General features: G+C 46.8%; 2 protein-coding genes across 2 annotated transcripts in view; one reads left to right on the top strand and one right to left on the bottom strand.

The window, feature by feature from the left end:
- Nucleotides 1-5,088, bottom strand: part of LOC144889489 (uncharacterized) — an 880,122-nt gene extending 875,034 nt beyond the window's left edge. Inside the window, exon 1 of the mRNA XM_078769841.1 lies at nt 5,074-5,088. The gene's annotated coding sequence lies outside the window, so the exon portion shown is untranslated. The remainder of the gene's footprint in view (nt 1-5,073) is intronic.
- LOC137416116 (carnitine O-palmitoyltransferase 2, mitochondrial-like) overlaps nt 1-24,309 on the top strand; it is a 1,201,140-nt gene that overhangs the window by 199,020 nt on the left and 977,811 nt on the right. The window lies entirely within an intron of this gene.

Here is a 24,309-nt window from a genome sequence, read left to right as displayed (position 1 = left end):
AGGTAAGTCACGCAAGACGCTATCCCTAAGCCGCTGGAACGCCTGCGCTGCATTCTTCAACCCGAAGGGCATCCTTAGGAATTCGAAGAGGCCGAAAGGGGTGATGACGGCCATCTTCGGGATGTCGTTCGGTTGGACGGGGACCTGATGGTAGCCCCAGATGAGGTCCACCTTAGAAAACACGGTCGTGTTGGCCAACCGGGCGGAAAAGTCCTGAATGTGTGGGACCGGGTAGCGGTCGGGGGTGGTGGCATCGTTGAGCCGGCGGTAGTCCCCGCACGGCCGCCATCCCCCGCCGGGCTTCGGCACGATGTGCAGCTGGGAAGCCCAAGTACTGTTGGAGCGCCGTACGATCCCCAGCCGCTCCAGCGTGGCAAACTCCGCTTTCGCCACGGCGAGCTTCGTGGGCTCGAGTCGGCGTGCCCGGGCATAGACTGGCAGCCCGACCGTGGGGATGTGATGCTCCACCCTGTTTTTAACGGCCACCGCTGAGAAGGTGGGCCCCGTGAGGGCCGGGAAACTGGCGAGGAGGCGGGTAAAGTCGTCCGCCGCCGGAAGCGTGCAAACTAAACTCGCCGGGACGGAACCTTCCAGCATGCCGCTTGGCAAGCCGCTCGGTGAGCCGCTCAGTGAGCCGCTCAATGAGCCGCTCAGCGAACAAGCGAGCGAGCTGAAGGTTTCGGCCTGGACGAGCCGTCTGCGCTTCACGTCGACCAACAACCCATTCGCACATAGGAAGTCCGCACCAAGCAATGCCATTGGCACGCTGGCGGTCACGAACGACCATTGAAAGCGCTGCCCTCCGAACCGCAGGGAGAGGCAGCGCTCCCCGAATGTGCGGATGGGTGTACCATTGGCGGCAAGCAACGCGGGGCCCCGGCCCACGGTTCGCTTGTCGGACGTGGAGGCGGGGATGACGCTTACCTGCGCTCCTGTATCGTAGAGGAAACGGCGCCCGGACAAGGTGTCCATGATGAACAGGAGGCTGCCGGAACGGCCGACGCTCAGGGCCGCTAATGAGCGCCGGCCTGGTCGTTTCCCAACTGTCAAACGAGCATGGCGGGCAACATTTCTTAGCCTTGTGGCCGAACCTGGCATGGAAATAGCACCAGGCTTGCGGCGGCGGGGGCAGCTGCGGCCGCGGTGGCCACGGTGTTCTCGGCGGCGGTGTTGGTGGGCGGGGCGCGGCAGCGGCCACGAGGGACGCTGTAGCCTCTGCCCCGGGATCCACGACGGTAGCACCATAACTCGACCGCGTGTCGCAAGCCGCGAAGAACTTGTCGGCCTCTACGGCCAGGGCGCGGGGTTCCCTTATGTTGGAACCGGCCAGCACGAGGCGTACCTGTAGAGGTAGCTGGCGTAGGAAAAGCGCCCGGAATAAGAAATCCGGGGCTTGGTCACCCAGCAGCGACAGCATATAATCCATCCGCATGGATGGTCGTGTGTCGCCGAGTTCGGGAAGGTCCAGGAGGCGGTCGGCCGGTTCGATCTCCGTGAGGCCGAACGTGGCGATGAGGAGACGTTTGAGCGCCCTGTACTTGTGGTCGGCCGGCAGGTGCCGCAGGATGGACACAACCCGGGCGGCAGTGCCAGGCCTGAGGGCGGCGACCACGTGGTAATAACGGGTCTTGTCCGCCGTTATGCCTCGAAGCTGAAATTGCCCTTCGGCCTGCACGAACCACACATCGGCCTGTGCTTCCCAAAACTCTGGGAGTTTTACTGCGACGGCGTTGTTGGCCATGGTGCGTTCGGTGGTCAGCAACGGCTGAACCAATCAGGGTCACCAGTGTAGTGTGGTGCTGCGCACACAACTTGCTTGCCAAAGAGGTAGGCCACAACGTGTTTGTTAAAACCAAAAGAGTCTTTATTTCGAAAGCTCGAACTGCAGCACTGGGCGGGCTCGAGCTTCGCCCGCCCAGTGCCACCCACTGGTGCGCGGAATTATTGCCCCATGTGCCCGCCACAGTCTCATGGAAAATAACAACTCGTGTGCAAAAAGCGATGCTGTAATGGATGGTTAAGTAAAACACAGAAACAAGCACAGCATACAGCGGGGGTTTGTCATTACCAGATAGAAATAAAATGAGGTCAAAGTAATTACACTGGTCTGCGTCATATCTGAGGTCAAGGTTTTTTAGTTGTTCTTTTATAAGTTTTGTATGCTGAATTCAAAAATTGTAACTCATTTTGCTCAATCAGGTCAGGTTTTTATACTACCTCATTATGTTCATTTTCAGCCCATGTTTCTCAAATGCCTCCTCCACTCCCCCAGTGCTTTCTGCATCTCCCGCCCACTCTGCCAAACTCCAAGGAGAGAAGGCTGCACTGACAAGTAGACGTTGGGACAATGCCTGATTTTTAGGTTAGATTTTGAATTCTGTCGTCTCCACCTTGGAAATACTATACTTACAATAATAATAATAATAATAATTAATAGTCCCAAGTGGGACAGATGTTCGTCCCCTGGTGTAAGGCAGTCATAGTCGGGCTGCATTGTTGAGTGATAAAAGAGGGTTTTCGCATCTCAAAGGGTCTTATAACCAACTAAGTTGAAAGCACACTTCAAAGAATCCATACTTGTAACTCACCTGCCAGGAAAGGATAGCATAGTAGTATTCAGAGATGCATTCAGCAATATTGTACATGATAAGTGGTACAAAGACAACCTAGGTGATCAGGATTCCGAAAAAAAGCGTATAATTATGACAGCATCGAGGCTTGTATCCGCAGACATCCGAGAGATGGTCAATGATTGTGATATATACCCGTCGCCTTGTTCTCTAAGTACGATGGAGGCGGATACAGTTCCTGAAAGCCTTAACACATTGATTGCAGGTATCTTGAGTCAGACAGGCAAAAAGGTCTTCAATAGGGTAACTGAGAAAAACGTTTATCTATAGAACAAATGATAATATCTGCAGTACGACCAAGGTCATATCTGTCGCCATTTTTAATTGCACTAAGGGTCTATTTATACAGAAAATATGACTCAAGAATGATGATCGACATGCTTCACACATTTGGAATGTGCTGTTCTTATGATGAGGCGAGGCGCTGTCAAGCATCACTCCTCGCTGCAGGAACTCCATTTCCAGATAATGAGGAGGCATTCGTACAGTTTGTGTTCGACAACGCTGACTGGAATGTATCATCATTGGATGGAAATAAATCATTCCATAGTATGGAGGGGTTTAAGTGTACTACACCACGCAGTAATACATCCTCACCTCATGTCATCAATGTCCTGCGACTCAAGCATACCCCATTAGCAGTCCACATGGGCAGCTATGGCCAAGTGCCTATCAAGGTATACAAGAAACCTTCGAAGGCCGGTCTCAAGATTCTCCTCGCTCGGAAAACCGAACTCAACAAGTTCAAGTTGACGTCTGCAGTCATGGCAACTCTACATCTTGATTCACTGTGGCTCTCATCTGTAGCTCTGAGGATCCAGTCCATCCCCGGCCGGGGTGGCTTCAATCACATGGTGACAGAGAAGGAGAGTGTGTTCCACGTGAGTGATGTAGTGGCCCTTCCATTCATCAATCTAGACCCCACCAATCTCAGTACGGTATACACAGCACTGCTCTTCGCTTTGAGTGAGGCATCCAAATACAATCGTAACTACTGCATAGTCACGTTTGATCAGCCGCTGTTTATCAAGGCCGTAGATATCATCGCTGCCAGCCCTGAACTGGCCAACGTAGTTGCAAGGCTTGGTGGATTTCATCTATTAATGTCTTTCATGGATGCCACAGGTTTCATCATGGCAGGAAGCGGCCTGGAAGAGTTGTGGCGCACCATCTACGGCAGTGACAGCATCACCCATATGCTTGATGGGCATGCCTACTCACGTGCACTACGGCTTCTGGGTAGAGTATTGGTGGAATGACACGTCTTAAGATGGATTTCACCGTTTTACTCAAAGGGATGATGAATGACTTTGGAATCTTCGTACAACCCTCTCCTGAACAGTGCTTCTCCATCATTTTATGTCTGACTTCTTTGGAAAGCTCCTTGGTCTTCATGCTTGCCTTGTTGTTTGACCAAGCGAGTTGCACCTTTAAACTCATTCAATAAGTGGGGGAGCTTAATTTTTAAGTTAAAGCACTGATTATATCCAGGTGAAACCTATTACATTTATTTTGTAACCTTTCAAGGAAATAGTTTTGCTCCTGAGGTGATTTAGGGTTAATTAGGCAAAGGGGTTATAAATACCTATACAACTGAGAATCATCTGATTTTTCTCTGTGAATCTACCTTATTCACATTTTATCTGCAATTTTATTACTTTGGAGTCGTTTGTGAAGACTCTATATCTTAAGTTTGATTTGAAAGCATCATTAAATAAGCTCAGGTGGCATCAAAATGTGAAACTTTGGAGGGAGTGAATACTTTTTCAGGCCTCTGTAGATCTTTTAGGTTAAAGAGTGTTTAACTTTTTAGGATAAAGAGTGTTTAACTTTTTTGGATATAGAGTGTTTAAAGAGTGTTTAACTTTTAAGATAAAGAGTGTTTAACACATTAGGCCTATAGGCCTCTGCTGATTATACACTGCCTGAGTTTGTTTCATCAAAATTCCATTCGCTTTGTTTGGGTCGAGTGTTATTGAAGATGAGGGACCCTAAAATATAATCACATGTCGAATAATAGCGAAGTTTAATCAAGCCCGTCAGAACAAACGTTAGAAAGCACGGTGACGTGTCGAGTTATTTTTTTAATAACGCATTAAGTGTGTGTTTCCCAATCTCACTGTTCCATCTTTTAAGAGTGCTTTAAATGTGTGTTTCCCAATCAGACCATTGCCGGATTTTGCTTCAGGTTGTGTGTGACGACAAGTGCACTCATTCTTGTGTATTCTGGTGGTTTATTGTGATCTGATGTCTATGCATCCCTTCAGTTTGTTATTCTATTCAAATGAGTTGTCCCTCACCATCCCTCCCTTTCTAATCTCTCCCCCTCACCCCTCCCCTTCAAAACTCCCCCCTCAGCCCTCCCCTTATTTTGGTTCTGCCTTTCAAAGAGGCATGGCTTGGACTTGTGTGCCATCTCAAAAATATATAAATATCTACTTACCGATATGCTTCATCATCAAGCAGGGCCCGGTGTGCTTTGAGGTACCGCCGGATAGTATCTTCCAACCTTGGAACAGGTAATCTGCAACACATAACTGCACATTATTTACTGTCATTTTCAATTATCAAATAACTGACCAAATACAGAACTACTAGTACCCGACTGCAAAGCCACAATGAGCCGGCGAAGCCAAAGCCTCTTGCCACTATTTTACCCATCATGATGACATCAGTTGGTTAAGTAGTTGATAGTAGGTCGGTGTAGGTACCGTACCTGGTAAGACTTGGTAAAAGAGAAGAGCAGACAGTCCTTCCCAATACCTACATACAATAAATGTCACAAGAAGCTTAAGGAAGTAACTATACGATGTGCTAGCTTAAGGCCTATTTTAAGAAATTTTAACTGGGCTTAACATACGTTTTCACTTAGATGTGTGTCGTCTTCTTACTTCAGTCGCTGTCAGGGCTGGTTCTCTCCGGGCACTGCGGCTTCCTCCAACAGAAGAAGTTAGCTTGTAGTAAGATCAGTGCTGACAGATCAGACAATAGCGCCGTTTCAACGGCAATGTGTGACTGTCAACGTCGTTAATCAAACCGAGCTTTCTTTCTTTATGTAAACCGCTTATACCATATTTCTGGCCTGGAAAAACTATCCCCGACGGCCACGAGATTTCTAAAAAATAATTCTTCGTCAATTTTAGAATATTTGACGCCGTTTTGACCCTCCAAAACGCATAATAAGCTTTAAAAAAATATTTTTTCAAATGCTCGAATCTCATTGGTTCCGGTGTTTGGTGACGATTTTCGTTGAAGATAACGAGGTTGGTCTTAACGTTTTTAAATTCCAAATTAGAGGTTCATTAGATTGTGAATAAAAGAACGACGGGTGAAACAAACTCCTATTGAACTTTTTCGCAATTGTTTTATGCAAACTTCCGCATCCGGTCGATGGCGGCCTCCATTGCGTGATTTGGTTTTAGAAATATTTTTTCAAATGCTCGAATCTCATTGGTTCCGGTGTTTGATGACGCTTTTCGTTGAAGATAACCAGGCCCGTGCGGGCCGAGGTTGGTCTTAAAGTATTTTAACAATAAATTAGAGGTGCATAAGATTGTGAATCAAACAAAGACGGGTGAAAGAAACTCCTATTGAACGTTTACAATTTGTTATGCATACTTCCGCATCCGCATGATGGCGGCCTCCATTGAGCTTCGGAATTCTCAAGCCAAGGGATACAGCATGATCTGGTTTTCGACATAATACGTACGCGTTTATTGACAACACCGGCAACACCGGCCGGCTATGAGGAGGAACACAAAAAGACAAAGATGGAGTCATCAGGAGGAACCTGGATCGAATTCGGTTTTCAACTTCTCCTCCACCTTCAAACCCATTTCAGGTGCAGTAAGGTGATCCTTACAAAAAACTATTTGCAAGTTTCACCCCTCCATAGACAAAAACGGGAAGGAAAGGAAGGAGAGATAAGGGACATATAAACAAATAAATCATGCAGAGTGCACACACACACACACACACACACACACACACACACACACACACACACACACACACACACACACACACACACAAACACACACACACACACACACACCTTAACCAAACCAAACTGAGACCTCACCTAACCTAACCTCACCAAACACACCCGAACCCATTATCATAAATGAGACAGTTTATAACTACAAGTTTGTGGTTACCTCGAATACACACCTCACTTGATGAATGCAACCTGTCACAAAGGTCGGGGCAAACATCAGGAACCAAAAGTTGTTATTATGCATCTGAGTGCAGACATTTCATAAATCACAGGAATTGGAAATTTTGAATCTAGTGCACTCTGTTTTCTTACCTGTTCCACCAAAAGAGACCTGGAAAAAGCCTTACGTGTCAACAATTTCCCCACCTGGGTAGCTTCTCCTGAAGGTGTGACATTTTCTGGTTTCTCATTGACAATAGATGGTAGCTAGGATCCTCAACTTGAGACATAGTGGACAGGTATCTGCTCCAGGATGGATTGCAGTCGCAGGAAAAATGTTTGTGAATTGTTGCCCGTCGTCCCAATGACCAGTTCCTGGAGCAGAAAGGGAATCGTATCAACTATCAGTACCTATACCCATGGCTTTACTGACATATTTAATCAAAAGACAGCATGTTTCACTTTACAAACACATTTCATATTTACCTGTGAGTCTCAATGAGAATGCAAAATGATGTAAAACACGTGAAATAACGAACTTTTATAACTGAGTTGTTGTTGCTGCTGTCTTCATGGTTGTGGTTGTTGTTGCTTGTGTGCTCCTTCCATGTACAGTTATTTACATTTCTGATGATTTGAAAATTATTACTATATATATTTCTGTTTGTCTGTCTGACTGTGAGTAAGGTATTTAAAAAATATATATATTTTGATGATCAGGATCCGGACTTAGATACGAGAATTTATATGTGATTCTTCACCATTGAGAGGGCCAAAACAAAAATACAGGTAGTGCGATATCTCAAAAGGTTTTCGAAGGATTTGTCTTTGCAGTTCCTTCAGAAAGTATTCACACCCCTTGAGGTTTTTCACATTTTGTTGTGTTTATAGCCTGAATTTATAATAGATTAAATTGAGAGTTTTTTCACTGATCTGCAAATATCCTATAATGCAGTGGAATATTTTTTAAAGAAATTTTTACAAAGTAATTTACTTCTAAACTAATTCACATAAGTATTCAGCTCCCCTGAGTCAATACTTCGTAGAAGCGCCTTTGCCAGTGATTAGAGCTTCGAGTCTTCTTGGGTATGTCTGCATCATCTTTGCATATCTGGAGTTGGGGAGTTTCTCCCATTCGACCTTGCAGATTTGCCCAGACTCTGTCAAGTTGGATGGGGAGTGTCGGTGAACAGCAATCTTCAAGTCTTTCCACAGATTCTCAATGAGATTCATGTCTGGACTTTGGCTGGGCCACTCAAGGACTTTCACATTCTTGTTCTAAAGCCAAATCCAGTGTTGTTTTAGCTGTGTTTTAGCTGTGCTAATCTCGGAGAAGAGGGGGGTAGGAGCCGCCAACTCACAGGCGTGGCACGTCGTAATGATCAAAGGAGGAATCGGACAGCCCTAACAGCCAACCAGCACCGCGGTGAGTGACCCGGTAGGCGTGCCCTCGCAGCCGGCGGCTTGATTCCGACCCGAGTAATAAAAGCGACTGGAAGGGACTGCTTCGAGAGATGAGAGGAGAGATGAGCTGTGAGCTGAGCTGTGAGCTGTGAGATGAGAGACGCTCCAAACCAAAAAGGAGAGGTACTTGGAGAGGAAACAAGCTTTGGAGAGACGCGCTGAGAGGAGGGAGACGGCTCCACCAGAAGGAGAGGAGCAGGTGTGACCGAGCCAGCGCGTGACGTCCACAGCATCAGCAGCGTCGACGCGACCGAGGGTTTTCCCGCCAAAAACGCGAAGAATTGGGAGCTGCTACCTCCAGCCCTGCCGGTTGCAGGGACCTGACCCTGCCTCCCTCTCCAGCAACCCACCTCCGCCATTCCTGCCTGCAATTTCCCCCATGTAAGTGTGAACGTCGTCTGTCCTAATCGTTGTCCTGGGGTTAAGTAAATTGAATAGTATAAGCTAACGATTCACTGTGTGACTGCTTCTTCCATCCATTGCTTGTAAATAACTTTGATCGCTCCTTCTTTTTGCTTGTGTGTATAATAAATCCTGTTATTCCTCCGTACTCTGTCTTCTTCTCTCTTCCTCTTTACATTCGGTCACTTTAGAGGTTTCCCGATTGAATACCTGTGGCGCGATTGGTCAACGTTGGGGGAGTCGGGCTAATCGGGGATCCTGTAACGGTCGCGGTTGACCATCCGCTCGGCCCAAAGTAACATCTTGTCCGCGACCCGTAACAATATATATATATATATATATACATATATATATATACATACATATATATATATATATATATATATATATATAATTATATGTATATATATATATATATATGTATATATATATATATATATATATATATGTATATATATATATATATATATATATATATATATATATATATATATATATTGTTGCGGATATGAGGATTGTATTTTTTTGATTGTGTTGTATTGTATAGTAAATGGTTGTGAATTATTGTTTTAGTCTGAGCCCTCCTTGCTCCAGTGTGTATAAAGGTCAAAGGGCGTTCCGGTAGTTAGTTCCAGAAAGCATACATGAAGGACACTATAATATCCCTGTTCAGTAGTTTATTTCCTTATTCTGTGTATTAGGTTAAGGCTTTGTCTTCCATTAAAATGACACTCCATTGCACCAAGTGAAATAAGATAGATTCCCTTCATTCTTCATTCCCATTCGCAAAACCTCCATTTCCCCTTTCGTCATGGCCAAGCCTCGATTGCCAATATTACATCCCCTGCAAAACCACCATTGAACATGTGCTCGGGTCGGGGAAGAAAGGCGTGCCCGCCCGTCGTCATCAAGGGCAGAGCCAGAGGGTCGCGTGACCAACCAGGGCCGAGGTGAGCACACCGATGGGCATGTCCTGAAGGCCGGTGGCTTGATCGCCGGAGGCGTTATAAAAGCGCACGCGCAAGGTACTGCGTGAGAAGATCCAGATGAGCTTTGAAGAGAGAGAAGGTTCAAGGTCAATTACAAGCAGTTGCACCAGAGACTGCAGACGCGTCCTGAGGTGAGCCAGAGAAGCAGCGTTGACTCCACCAGGCAGCTTCAACCCGTTACCCCGCGGGAACCAGATAGCGGTGGCATCGGTGGTCGTCGAGGTCCAGCCGACGTCCCGTGCGGGATCAAGCCTGAACCATCTGCCCAAGCTGAACCTTCCCATTCCTCCTTCCAGCATTCATTCCTGCCATTCCATCCTTCTTGTGTACGTGAGTTTGTTCTGTTTGTTCTGTCCTGGGTATTTAATTAAGTTTGTATAAGCTAGTATTTTCACTGTGTCACCTGCTTTTTCCATGTTCCCTGTATATAACTTTGACTGCTCCTTTTGCTTGTGTGTGTAAATAATAAATCCCGTTACTCTTCTGTACGTCTTCTTCTTCCTCTTTACATTCGGTCGCTGTAGAGGTTTCCAAATTGAATATCTGTGGCGCGATCTGGCCAACGCTCGGGAATCGGGTTAGTTGGGGTAACTGTACGACCGCGGGGCTCCGCTCGGCAAAACGAACATCTTATCTGCGGTCCGTAACAATTGGTGTCGGGAGCGGGAACGGACCCGAAGCGTGCTTAACGCACTCAACATTACAAGCTGCTGAAATTATTTTAAAGACAAAACCCGAATTTTGAAATCGCGCCATGGCTGGTCAAGGTGACGGGATGTCGGTGGGAGAGATAGACAGGGTAGAATCGACCCAGGACCTCGGGGAAATGTATGTGGAGGAAAGAGAGGAGGAGAACATTGGCAATGTGGTTGAGGAGGTTTCAGGCGCGCAAAATGGCGCTCTCGCGCACGAGGTTACGGGCGCGCAAAATGGTGCCTCGCACATGGCGGCGAGAGCCGCGCCCTCTGTACCAACGGTTGAAGACATGCAATCATTTATGGCTGGAATGGAGGCCCTTATGGCCGAGATGGGGGAGCGACTAGGAAATCAAATCGAGAGGCTAGGAAGCAAAATGGGTGACCGCATGCAAAAATGTGGGGAGACCATGGGTCGCATGGTGGGCGAGAAGGTCCCAAGGGTGCACAAGGAGGTAACGCGGGTCGAGAAGTGCTGGATGAGCGAGGCGGAGGAAAGCGCGGGTACAATGACGGGTGTAGAAATCGCGACACGGGGTATGGGGCAGCCGGCGACCGCTGAGGTAGGAGAGGGAATTTTATTAAAGCCAGCGGTCATTGAGGTGGATAAAGAAAAAGCAGTGCTGGGAATTAAAATTGAAGAGATGACGGAGGTAGCCCGGGAATTGCAGGGAGAAATGGAAAATGTGCAAAGTCCCTGCTCACATCACGATGCTGTGCTTAATAATCCTTATAAAGATTTGCAGGTGTCGGTGCAGGGAGGAAGAAGAACCCCCGAAGGTGAGACGGGCTGCATGTGGTGCCGGGAGATTTTGTAAGAGGATGTTTGGCGACAAAAGAATTGTCGCGCGATTGGGGTCAATATGGCACCCGGGCGTTGGTGAAGGGTCCGGTGTGAGTGGAAATAGCACGTGAGTGGAAAAAAAGTGTGCGTCAAGGGGTGAGCGTGTTACGAAGTGCGAGTGTGATACCGAGTGCGAGCGAGAATGCACGTCGGGATGTACGGAGTGTGACACAGGGAGTGAGAGCGATACGGAGTGTACGTGCGAGGGTGAGAGTGACCCGGAGAGTGAGTTGGTGGTGGAGCGGGTGCGAGAATGCACGCTTGGAATGGTTGAGGGTGTGTGAGGAAGCACACCTGAGTTGGTCATGGCACGGGTGTGGGAGAGCCCATGTGAGCGCGTTAGTGGGTGGATGCAAGGGTGCACGCCCATGGTGAGTGGTACGGAGTACGTACCGAGGGAGAGTGCGCAAGACGGTGCGCGAGGTGTGTTAAGAGAGTGTGCGAACAGTGAGTGTGCACGAGAGGTGTGGTGTGTAACAGGGAGTGCGTTGGTGGAATGTACGGACGGCGTTGGAACGCCGGGTTTGGTGAGGGTGAAAGGGGTAGCGTATGCGTGTGAGCATGCAGGTGAAGCATCGACGGTAACCGGGTTAGCGGTTAGGGCGACGGATAGCCGATGCGAGCACTCGGGGCGCGGTGTGCTTTGTTGGATGCCAGGCCCGGCGCGGATCGAAGCTGCGTCGCTTCTCTTCGAAGCATCGTTGCCGATTCGGGCTTGGCCCCGCCCCGCACGGTCGAGTCCGGGCCTTGTCGGGCGAGGCGACCGGTCCGGTTCAAGGGCGAGTGGGAGGAAGCGGACCGGTGCCCCCTCGCGGGGACGGGGTTCCGACCGGGCGAGCCTCAGTCATCGGGCCCGGAACCGCAAGGTACCGAGCCGCGATGATGCGTGGAACCTCGGCCCGACCAAACCACCTCCCTTGAACCGAAAGCCCGACGGATTCAACCTGCAGGCGACCAAACCACCCGCGTTCATTGCTTGGCTTTATGAAGCCGAGTTTAATGATGTCATGACGCACCGAGGCTAGGATATAGCGGACTGTGATGATGGTGATACTGATAGTGTTTTTGGATTCGAAATTTTGGAATAGAAAATTTTTGATTGGTTGGAATTTGGAGAGCAAAATTGGTAGTGGGAGGTACCCGATGTGATGGGATGGCAACTCTGCCATCCCTCATAGCGGGGGCAAAGGAGCACTAGATTTATGGGGTTTGGCAGTGAAAACTAGCCCGGGAGGGTTAGGATAAAATGATAGGGACCTAGAAGATGACAATAGGTAACGTTAAGATTAGTTAGTGACAATGATACCTGTAGTGGGGACGCAGGTAGATGAGAGTGGATGATAATGACGTGGTATGTGCTTAGTTTAAAGGGAAGACGGGGAGCACTAAGTTAGCAGGGCAACAGGTAGATTAGATGATGCCATGTGTATGGTGAACAGGTGTGATTGCACAGGTGTGCAACTGAACAGGTGTATGGAGCAGTGTTTGAGTGAGTGATGGTGATGAGTATTGTGCTGACCAAATGGTCCAGGAAGGAAGGAGGGTGCAGGTGGCACCAGGTGTGATTGCACAGGTGTGCAACAACAGGTGAATGGAGAATGGTTGTGTGAAATACATGGAGTGTGGAATACCTGGAGTGTGGAATATATGGAGTATTGGAATGGATGCTCGTGGAGTGAGTATGGTGGAAACTATGGAGTGGAGTGGATGGTGCGAAGGTGTGAGTGGGGGAAGGATGGACCCCCATCACGAATACCCGGGGATGGTAGTGTAAGTGTTAGGTAGAGGGCATAGGTAAATTGTGATTGGATATTGGCATCTGTGGTGCGGGTGGAAGAATGGTGATTGGATGGGTGCATTAGTGTTGTGGAAATGGCTGGGCATGTAGCCTGTTAGTGTGTGTAGTTGGTTTGGGCACTCCACCACTGTGAGGATGTCGGCCAGGTGAGGCCGCAGGTGGGCTCTGGGAGCCGGTAGCGTTGTTGTGGATGGGGTCCGAGGATCCGGAGGACGGACCCGGGTAGCCCAGTGCCAGAGGGCACCAAGGGGTGACAGAGCCAGGAGGGGCCTTCCCCAGTTAGATAGGTTAGGGTGAGGAGCTAGGTAAGCTCGGGTGGCAACTGCAGTGGTGGAGGTGTGCAGGTGGGTAGACCTGCTGGGAGAGCTACATGCCCCAGTCCTGAAATTGTGCAAGGGCACAGGGAGATAAATCGGGGGAGTGAGACCCCAAATTGAGAAGCACCACCGTTTGGCCAATGGGAATTGGTTTTTAAAACCACATAGAGTAAGATGGCCAATGGTTTGGCAGGGAAAGACCCCGGGTAGTGTAAAGTGTATTAAAGTCATTTAGAAAGTAGTTAGGATGAAGATCTCCTCGCACCATCTGCATACACTCACCTGAGATGATGTACCTCCACACCATGCCAGGTGGTTTTTATTATTTTTGATGCAAATGTTTGGATGTGAGACGCATCATGACGTGGGTGTGACATTGTGCTTTGTTGTTCCATCTCTTCCTCCTTATGAGGATTGATGATGAATTGGGTGATGGCAAATTTTGGTTAGAGGGATTGTGGGAACGAATTTGGAATAGAAGAGATATGGGGAGACGTGACAGTAGTGACGAATTTGTCAATGTGTAGATTTTGTACATATGGGGTGAGGGCAAGGGTAGTGTAGGTGACAGGGGGGGGGGTGACGTACGGTAGGGACGAGCTTTCTCACTTCGCTCTCCGTACGCACTTCGCCTTGCATTGCCTTGATTGATGTGTACCCTTGTGACCTTACCCCTCGCTCATCTGTCTGTCCCCCCCTTTTGTCTCCCACATGAGGACCTGTGCGCCACTGGGCGCCGAGGGGGCGTGCGTGAGTCCGCCATTGTGCGCCCGGAACTCCCAGAACCAGCTCTCTGCATCGATGCACCACATTATGGACCACATGTCTGTGGCCAAGCACCACTTATGGACCCCATGGGTTGGGGCATGGCTCCTCTGCTGGAACCGGCCATGAAGGCCCGAAATCTTGCTGGCGGACCTTGATCACAGGGCACCGATGCCCCACAGGTGAACCACACTAGTCGGCCCTGTGGGCTATAAATAAAATAAATAAACATGGACACATTGGGTGCATTTTAGGTTCAAATAGGCCGCCAGTAAGAAAATGAAAGAAAGACAACAACTGGAAGAAAGCAAATAGCCAGCAGAGGGAGCCGAAGAGCAAGAGACCACCTGCAGGGTTAGGGGTGGTTGTTTGGTTATTTTTATTATTGAACAATGATGACTGTGCACCGATTGGTGCTTGAGGGTGTGTTGGTGCGTTTTGGGTGCTTTCATGGTGCGTCGATGCAGAGCAGACTGTCTCCCCCCCAGAAAGAACAATCACAGGTCCTGGGTTGCGTTTTGTAAATAAAGTAGCGTCAATTGTAAATAATGCTCCCCACTGTCAATGTATAGTTTGAAGACCATTCCGCAATTCGGTTAGCTGTGGGCGAGTCTGTTAGGTAGGGTGCAATGGAGCAGCGGGACATATTTATTTATGTTTTAAGACTGTCGCACTGAGGGTCAGGTTAAAAGTAGAGGGAACTACACCTACGTGTCACACTAAATTAAAGTTATAGGCCAGGGACGTGCCTAAGAGGAGGAGGGTGCGGTGTTGCGGATATGAGGATTGTATTTTTTTGATTGTGTTGTATTGTATAGTAAATGGTTGTGAATTATTGTTTTAGTCTGAGCCCTCCTTGCTCCAGTGTGTATAAAGGTCAAAGGGCATTCCGGTAGTTAGTTCCATAAAGCATACATGAAGGACACTATAATATCCCTGTTCAGTAGTTTATTTCCTTATTCTGTGTATTAGGTTAAGGCTTTGTCTTCCATTAAAATGACACTCCATTGCACCCAGTGAAATAAGATAGATTCCCTTCATTCTTCATTCCCATTCCCAAAACCTCCATTTCCCCTTTCGTCATGGCCAAGCCTCGATTGCCAACATTACATCCCCTCCAAAACCACCATTGAACATGTGCTCGGGTCGGGGAAGAAAGGCGTGCCCGCCCGTCGTCATCAAGGGCGGAGCCAGAGGGTTGTGCGACCAACCAGGGCCGAGGTGAGCACACCGATGGGCATGTCCTGAAGGCCGGCGGCTTGATCGCCAGAGGCGTTATAAAATCGCGCGCGCAAGGTACTGCGTGAGAAGATCCAGATGAGCTTTGAAGAGAGAGAAGGTTCAAGGTCAATTACAAGCAGTTGCGCCAGAGACGGCAGACGCGTCCTGAGGTGAGCCAAAGAAGCAGCGTTGACTCCACCAGGCAGCTTCAACCCGTTACCCCGCGGGAACCAGATAGCGGTGGCATCGGTGGTCGTCGAGGTCCAGCCGACGTCCCGTGCGGGATCAAGCCCGAACCATCTGCCCCAGCTGAACCTTCCCATTCCTCCTTCCAGCATTCATTCCTGCCATTCCATCCTTCTTGTGTATGTGAGTTTGTTCTGTTTGTTCTGTCCTTGGTATTTAATTAAGTTTGTATAAGCTAGTATTTTCACTGTGTCACCTGCTTTTTCCATGTTCCCTGTATATAACTTTGACTGCTCCTTTTGCTTGTGTGTGTAAATAATAAATCCCGTTACTCTTCTGTACATCTTCTTCTTCCTCTTTACATTCGGTCGCTTTAGAGGTTTCCAAATTGAATATCTGTGGCGCGTCCCGGCCAATGTTCGGGAATCGGGTTAATCGGGGTAACTGTACGACCGCGGGGCCATCCGCTCGGCAAACACAACACCTTAACCACGGGCCGTAACAATATATATATAGATATATATATATATATATATATATATATATATATATATATATATATATATATATATGTACTGGTATCTTGCCCGTCAAAAATGACAGGTTGGAACAGTCTATTTGACGGTGCAGCCACATGATTGTCCCAAAGTTTGAAGCCTGGGTCTGGTGCCAGCTGTGCTTATATCTTCTTTATCTATTAGACATTCTACAGATGTAAATGAACACACGGTTTACTCTGTGCACTTTGCACATCACGTTCAGCGAATTTCAGCTCGCTACTCCGTATATTTATTCAAAAAAAAAAAACGCTTCCTACACCGACATTGAGGCTTGGTTTGCAAGCAACCATCTCCACTTCCAATTTAAGAGACATAATTACTCTTATTTTGGGTCTTCAGAGTCCGAAGGGTCTTTTGGTTCCTGTGGTTCATTTGGACATTTTGGGTGCTCAAGCTCTTTTGCATCCTTGGGATCTTCTGGTTCAGTTGGATCTTCGGGGTCTTTTCGGAAATTTGAGTATTTTGGCTCCTCTGCATCTTTGGGGTCCTCAAGTTTTTTCAGTTATCGTGGTCTTTGGGGTATTTTGGGTCCTTGGGGTAATTTGGGTCTTTGGGTTCCAGTGGGTCTTTATGGGTATTTGGGGTCTTTTTGGTGTTTTGGATAGTTTGGCTCTGTGGGGTCATTAAAGGTCTTTGGGGGGGGTATTTTGGGTTTTCAGGGACTTTTCGGTCTTTTGGGTCATTTAGATTTTTTTGGGTCTTTGGGGTGTTTTGGGTCCTTAAGGGTCTTTTGAATAATTTGGGTCTCTGGGGTATTTGTGGTCTTTTGGGTCTTTTGGGTATTTTAGGTATTTTGAGTCTTTGGGGTATTTTGGGTCTTCACGGTATTTTGGGTGCTTGGGGTCCATTGGGTCTTCACTGACTTTTCTGTATTGATTTTTATTACAAGACAATAGTTTATGAAGATTGATTTGATTAATATATACCCCAGTTGGTTCTTTCCTCCTCATTTATTTATTAGAAAAATCTATGTGATATTAATCATAACACCATTATCTGTATTAATCTGCGATTCTATTTCTTCCAAAAGCAAACAATATGCATTAACCTCTTCACTCTCCCCTCTTTCAATGTATAGAGAAGTATCCACTCTATTAGACTTTGTAGTTTCCTTTTGAGAACTCAGTTCAATTGTGTAGATTGTATAACGTTTTTGAAATGCAGTCATATCCAAAATGGGTTCTTGATTACCGTTGCTTTCACACACCTTATGGTAAGACTTGTAGGCTTCCACATAATCATTTTTTTCCCAATCAATTTCCAATCTATCTCGCGGGTAAAATGTGCCATCAAGAGAAACCCGAAGTTGTTTCACCTTAGCATTATCACTGAGCACATTATTCTTATCAGTGCCTTCATCTCCATTTGGATTCTTAAAAATGAGCCACAGGTGTTGTGGCTTTCCATGAAGAACACCTAAATGCCAAGTGTCGGTAGTGTGTTCCAGTTTAACGTGCTGACATCTTCTTTTAAGGTATGATACATTTATCGGTTTCTTTGAATTAAGTCTTCTGTTCATCATCTCTTCAGTTTTAAGATTAGGAGTATATTTACTAATATACCAACATAAATCATCAATAACAAATTTATTATTATCACCAAAAACACAAGCAGCCCCAAAAAGCAATCTATTTACATTGTCATTCCTTTGTAGTTGAAATCAAATTTTAAGTCCACACAAAATTTTATCATAATCACAAAATCCAAATATACGCTTAAGGGGAACTGCTACAGTAAAATTATTTACTGCTTTTGTATCATCGTTATACATTGCCTTCCTTTGTCTGTAACCAGGGTCTGCGGTGGTACCCGTTGACATATCAGGAATAAAACCTTCAGCAGCTCCCTTACCCATTCTATCACTAAACGAATGTCGTGTAAATTTCATCATTTCAGAAGTAGCAGAGACATAATCAATCGCTTCAACCTCTTGTGTTCCAATATATAAACGAACACTATGAAACATTTTCCAGAAGAAATTATTTACGAGTATCGCATTAGTGTTATTCGCTGCCGTCGTGAATTTAAATTTACACAACAAGAAACTATCAGATAGATTCAAGTAAGTTTGTTGATTATTTATTTAAAAACTTTTTGTTCCGTTTGAATTCCAGTCTGTTCCTGTTATAGTATTTACCGTAAAATAGTCTTCCTTTTTAGTCGAGTTTGAGATGATAATGGTTGTTATCATCTGCTTGGAGTTTGCAAAAAAGCACCTAAAGGACTCTCAGACTGTGAGAAACAAGATTCTGTAGGCTTTCATGTGTCTTTCACTGAGGAGAGGCTTCCGTCTGGCCACTCTGCCATAAAGTTCAGATCGGTGGAGTGTTGCAGTGATGCTTGTCCGTCTGTAAGTTTCTCCCATCTCCACACAGGATCTCTGGAGCTCAATCAGAGTGACCATCGGGTTCTTGGTCATCTCTCTTACCAAGGTCCTTCTCCCCCAATTGCTCAGTTTGGCCAGGTGACCAGCTCCAGGAAGAGTCCTGGCTGTTCCAAACTTCTTCCATTTAAGAATTATGGAGGCCACTGTGCTCTTGGGAACCTTCAATGCAGCAGAATTTTTTTTGTCGGCTTCCCCAGGTCTGTGCCTCGACACAAACCTGTTTCTGAGTTCTGCAGGCAGTTCCTTCGACCTCATGGCTTGGTTTTTGCTCTGATATGCATTGTCAGCGGTGAGACCTTATATAGACAGGTGTGTGCCTTTCCAAATCATGTCCAATAAATTAAATTTACCACAGGAGGAGTCCAATCAAGGTGTGGAAACATCTCAAAGATGATCAAGAGAAATGGGAGGCACCTGAGCGAAATTTCAAGTGTCATAGCAAAGGGTCTGAATACTTATGTCAATGTGAAATTTCAGTTTTTTCTTTCAAATAAATTTGCAAAACTTTCTAAAATCCTGTTTTCTCTTTGTCATTATGGGGTATTGAGTGTAGTTTGATGAGGGAAAAAATGAATTTAAACGATTTCAGCATAAGGCTGCAACATAACAAAATGTGAAAAAAGTGAAGGGGTCTGAATACTTTCTGAATGCACTGTATATGGATTATTTTTGGAGGCTTAAAGAACCACAACTTTCCCCAAAATAAAGTTTCTATAATGAGTTAAATAAAAGTCGTATAACTGATAAAGATTATACCTAAGCACAAAATGTTTGGAAAAAGTTTAATATAAAGAACCTTGGAGAGTATCACAATTTGTTTCTTAAAACTGATGTATTCCTAGTGGCTAATGTATTTGAGACCTTTAGAACCGTCTGCCAACATAAACATTCCGATGGATTAGACCCCGCTCACGATTACACTGCCCCTGCATTGTCTTGGAGTGCTATGTTAAAAATGACAAAACAGGCTTTGGATTTAATCAGTGATGTAGATATGCTCTTGATGATATAAAAGGCTAAAAGAGGTGGAATATCTCAAGTATGTTCGAAGAGATATGCAAAAGCTAACAACAAATTTCTTCCTAATTACGATACTTCAAAAGATAGTTCTTACTTGATGTATGACGATGCTAATAATTTGTATGGATGGGCAATCTCTCAATCCCTCCCTTATGTAGAACTCAAATCGGTTGAAGAGAAAGATTATAAAAAAGTTTTACAGGATATTGTTATCTCTACTCAATAATAATTGGATAAAGCTAAAATTGGATATTATTTTGAGGTTGATTTGAAATATCCTGAAGAACTTCATAATAAACATAAAGTTCTGCCTTATGCTCCTGATAAAGAGAGACCAAGAAAAGAATGGTTCAGTGATTATCAACAATCATTTAATACAAAAGGTAAATCAACAGAAAAATTACTTACTACATTATATAATAAAGGAAATTATGTTTTACACCAAAGGAACTTGAGACAATGTTTATCAGCAGGGTTAAGAGTGAAGAAGATTCAGAGTTTTTAAAGTTTAACCAAAGCCATTGGTTGAAAACATATTGTTGTGGATATGAGGATTGTGTTTTTTTTATTGCTTTATTGTGGACCCTCCTGCCTCCAGTCTGTGTATAAAGGTCAAAGGTCGTTCCGTAGTTATTTCATAAACAATCACGTTAGCCAATCATAGATTTCCCCCTTGTTGACAGTTATTTCCTTATTCTGTGTAGTAGGCTAAGGATTTGTCTTCCATTAATTAATACTCCATTGCACCGAATTCAGACAAGGTAGTTCCCTGCACATGCCCCTTTCCTCAAATACCAACTGCATTGAGCGGTTCGCTGAATTCTGCTGCCGCTGTGGGTTGTTGTTTTCGCTCCAAGACTCCATTAGCCACGAGGTAGGCTCGGAGAAGAAGGGGGAGGAGCTGCCGAATCCTGTGCGTGCCCGCCCATCGTCATCAAGGGTGGAGCCAGAGGGCCGTGCCAACCAATCAGGGCCGAGGCGAGCTCACCGATGGGCGTGTTCTAGAGGCCGGCGGCTTGATTTGCCTGCGGCGTTATAAAAAGCGCGCGCGGAAGCCGTTGACAGAAGCGCGGGGGAAGCCTTTGACACAAGCGCGCAAGAGTGATGAAAAGGAGTCCTGAGAAAGCACACGACGTCCCCACGGCAGCAGTTTGAACCACCGGAGCTTGAACCACAGGAGCTTGAACCACAGCAGCTTGAACCACAGCAGCTTTGAACCATCGCAGCTTTGACCGCCGCAGCTTGAGCGTTGACGGCAGGTTGCTGTTGAGGAAGGCTGCTCCCTCCCGGCCCGGCCGTCCTCTGGTCCGAGCTGAACCTTCCTCCTGGTCCAGCCATTCACTCCTGCCTCCATTCCCCATTCGTGTGAGTCCGTCTTTGTTTGTTCTGTCCCTGGGTTAATTAAGACTGTAATAGATAAGCTAGAGTTTCACTGTGTCCTTCTGGTCCGTCCCTCTTTCTGCTTTATTGTATTATCTTTCCTTCTTCCTTGGTTTCTTTGGTCCTGTAAATAGTAATAAATTATATTCGTATTTCAAACCCTCTTTGTCTTCTTCTTCTTCTTCTTCACATCCGCGTCATCTTTGTCTTTTCCCCATTGAATATCTGTGGCACGATTTGGCCCACGTTTAAGGAATCGGGTCTTAGTCATTGTAAAAACGGTTCGGGCCGCGGCGCCATCCGCTTGGCAAATTAACATCTTATCCGCAGTCCGTAACAATTGGTGCCTGGGAGTGAGATTCGGACCTGAAGTGCGAATAGCGCGCTCAAAATTATGGGTGGCCCAAAATTTTGTTTTATTTAAAAACTTAAATTTGGAAATCGTGCCATGGCTAGTCAAGGCGGCGGGATGCCGGTGGGGGAAATAGAAGAGGGGTTAGGAGTAACCCAGGACCAGGGGGAAGAAATGGAGGAGAGAAATAAGGATGTGGTTAAGGAGGTTTCAGGTGCACAAAATGGCGCCCTCGCGCACGTTGTTGGAGAGGTGCAAAATGGCGCCTCGCACGAGCGCGCGGTAGCCGAGCCCGCTGTACCAGCGGGCTTTAACATGCAGCCGTTTGACATGCAGCAGTTCATGGCACGGTTTAGCGAATACATGGCAGAGTCGAAGTGCGACAACAAAAAAAGAAGCAGGGAAATGGAAAAAATGGGTGAGCAAATAAGGGACGAAGCGAGGGCTATTAGTGAGCGAATGAGGGATGAAGCGAGGGCTGATAGTGAGCGATTGAGGGGCCAAATGGGAGCAATGAGGGACGAAGCGAGGGGTACCGGTGAACGGTTAGACAATAAATTTGAGGGGTTAGACAACGGGATAAAAGGGGTGAAAAATGGGTTAACGGGGTGGAAAATAGAATGGCTGCCCAGGAGAATCAGATAGAGGGGGTGAAGAATGGGTTAACGGGGCTAGAAGATAAGATGGAAGGCAAATTGCGGGAAATAGGGGAGCAATCCGCCCGGGAAATCAAACAGATGGGGAACCAGATAGAGGAGGTGAAAGTCGGGTTAGAAGGTAAATTGGATGCTCAGAGGGATGAATTGGGACAGATGAGGGAGGCATCTACGAAAGAAAGGGAGGAGATGAAGGAGGAAATAAGACGAGGTGTAAGCGAGGAGGTCTCGGGGGTACGCGAGGAGGTAAAGCGAGGTGAGAAGTATATGGAGAAAGAGGTGAGAAATGGAACGGCTAGGTTACAAGGGGGCATAGAAGATCTGACGCAGGAGGTGGAACAGCTGACGGTGGGACAAAGGGAATTAGTGGAGCAGGTACAAAAGAACACTGCGGTACTGGGAGGGTTAAAGGCGACACAAAAAGAACTCAAAAATGACTTGATAGCGATGAAGAGGGAATGTCAGATGGCACGTGAGGGACTGACAACGAGGTTGGACGAGGTGACAGAGGCAATGGAGACAAAGGACCGGGAGGTGAGGACGCACATAGAAACGGTCAAGGTAGCCTTAGAGGACGAAATTGAGGAGACGCACCGGGAAATAAAAGAGGTGAAGCAAAAGTTAGAGGAAGTGGAAGAGGGGGTGAGTGAAATTAAGAAGAGATGGAGGGAAACTAAGAGAGATAAAGGAGGAGGTGATGGAATATGTACAAGGTCGGTGCTCAAATCGTGATGGTGTGCTCGCTAACCAAATAAAGAGTTTGCAGGTGGCGAAGGAGGTGCGGAGACGAGGTGCAAAGGTGAGTGGCGATATACAGTGGAACCTTGACTTACGAGTGCCCCAACTTACGAGTTTTTCGAGATACGAGCCGTCGCTCGGGCGGTTTATTGCTTTGAGATGCGAGCCGAGATCCGAGTTACGAGCTTTCGCCACCCGGTCACGTGGTTATCTTGCCGTGCACGTACAGTACGTATCTCTGTCGTATAGCGCTGCATTTTTTTTTTCGCATTTTGGTTATTTCGAGTTCACGCCGCCAGGTGGGTTCTGGTCACGTGGTTATCTTGCCGTGCACGTAGAGTACGTATCTCTGTCGTACAGCGCTGCATTTTTTTTCTTCGCATTTTGGTTATTTCGGAAAATTTCTTAGTTTTAACCATGGGGCCTAAGAAAGTGAGTGGCAAGTGCAGTGCTGAGAAGAAGAAGAGGATGATGTGCTTGGATATAAAACACGCAATCGTCGAAAAACATGAGCGAGGTGTCGAGGAGGACGTATATAACGGCAGAGGAGAAGAGCATGCCAGGCCACAACTTGTTCAGAATGCCGGCGATAGCTCGCCTTCTCTTTGTGGAAAACACGGTGAGATCCTTAACATCCAACAACTAATGGGACGCAAACGGGGCACCCAGTTTAGCGGTACACACATTGATGAATCACCCTGCCTGTGATTCACCCATGACAGGTTATAGCTGGGTCGGGATTCAAACCCAGGCTGGACAGTTTAGACTTTAGAGTCAAGTGTGCGTACCTCCAGTCCAGGCCATCCTGCCAACTTGTATGCTGCATACAGGTGAAATATAAAGCGCGAGATATTTTTATATATACTGTATATTTTAAAAAAAATTGGTGTGGTTTTTGGCGGGCTGGAACGGATTAATAGCATTTCAATGCATTTCAATGGGGAAATTTGATTTGAGATACGAGCAATTTGAGTTACGAGCTCGGTCACGGAACGAATTAAACTCGTAAGTCAAGGTTCCTCTGTATTCGGAAATGTATATGATGTGAGTGGAGCTTCAGTCAGCTTGGGGGTTGGTGTGGACCCGGGTTTTCGTGAGAGGCCATGGGTGAAGTGTGCGACAGGTTCGGAGTGCGAAAGAGGAGGTGTGCGAGAATGTCCGACCATGGGGTGTGTGAGGAAAAAGTGCGCGCCGAGGAGTGAGTGTGCTGTCGAGAGTGAGTTGGTCGTAGCACGTGTGCGAGGGGGCACATTGAAGCACGGGATGGGGAGTGTTACAGAGGATGTAACGAGAGAATGCACACCTGTGGTGAGTGTTACGGAGGGTGTAACGGGAGAGTGTGCGCAGGAGGATGCACAAGAAAGGTGTGTAACAGAGGAGTGTATGGGTACATAGTGCGCTGTCAAGAGTAAGGGTGAATGCGCGACCGAGTGTGGAGGTGAGAGTAGTGAGAGTGACGTGGAGCGTGAGTTGGTTGTGGCAGGTGAGAGAGGATGTACACCTGGAATGGAAGGATGCACACCTGGAAAGGTAGAGCGTGTGTGGGAATGCACACTGGAGTTGGTAGTGAGGCACGTTGTTGGGTGTACGGAGGAGAGCACACCTGTGGTTGTCACAGAGGAGGTGACCGAGGAGTGAGCGCGAAGAGGTGTGTTGGTGAGGTGTGCGAACGACGAGTGTGTGCAAAGGTGTGTGGTGGTCAGGTGTGTGACAAAGTCTGTAAGCGGAATTGAGTGTACCTGGGTGTGTC

This window comes from Myxine glutinosa, chromosome 1 (assembly GCF_964187855.1).
Source record: "Myxine glutinosa chromosome 1, kmMyxGlut1.1, whole genome shotgun sequence".
Classification (NCBI taxonomy): domain Eukaryota; kingdom Metazoa; phylum Chordata; class Myxini; order Myxiniformes; family Myxinidae; genus Myxine; species Myxine glutinosa.
The sequence above is the reverse complement of the archived record's forward strand: the minus strand, read 5'-3'. Positions and strand labels throughout refer to the sequence as shown.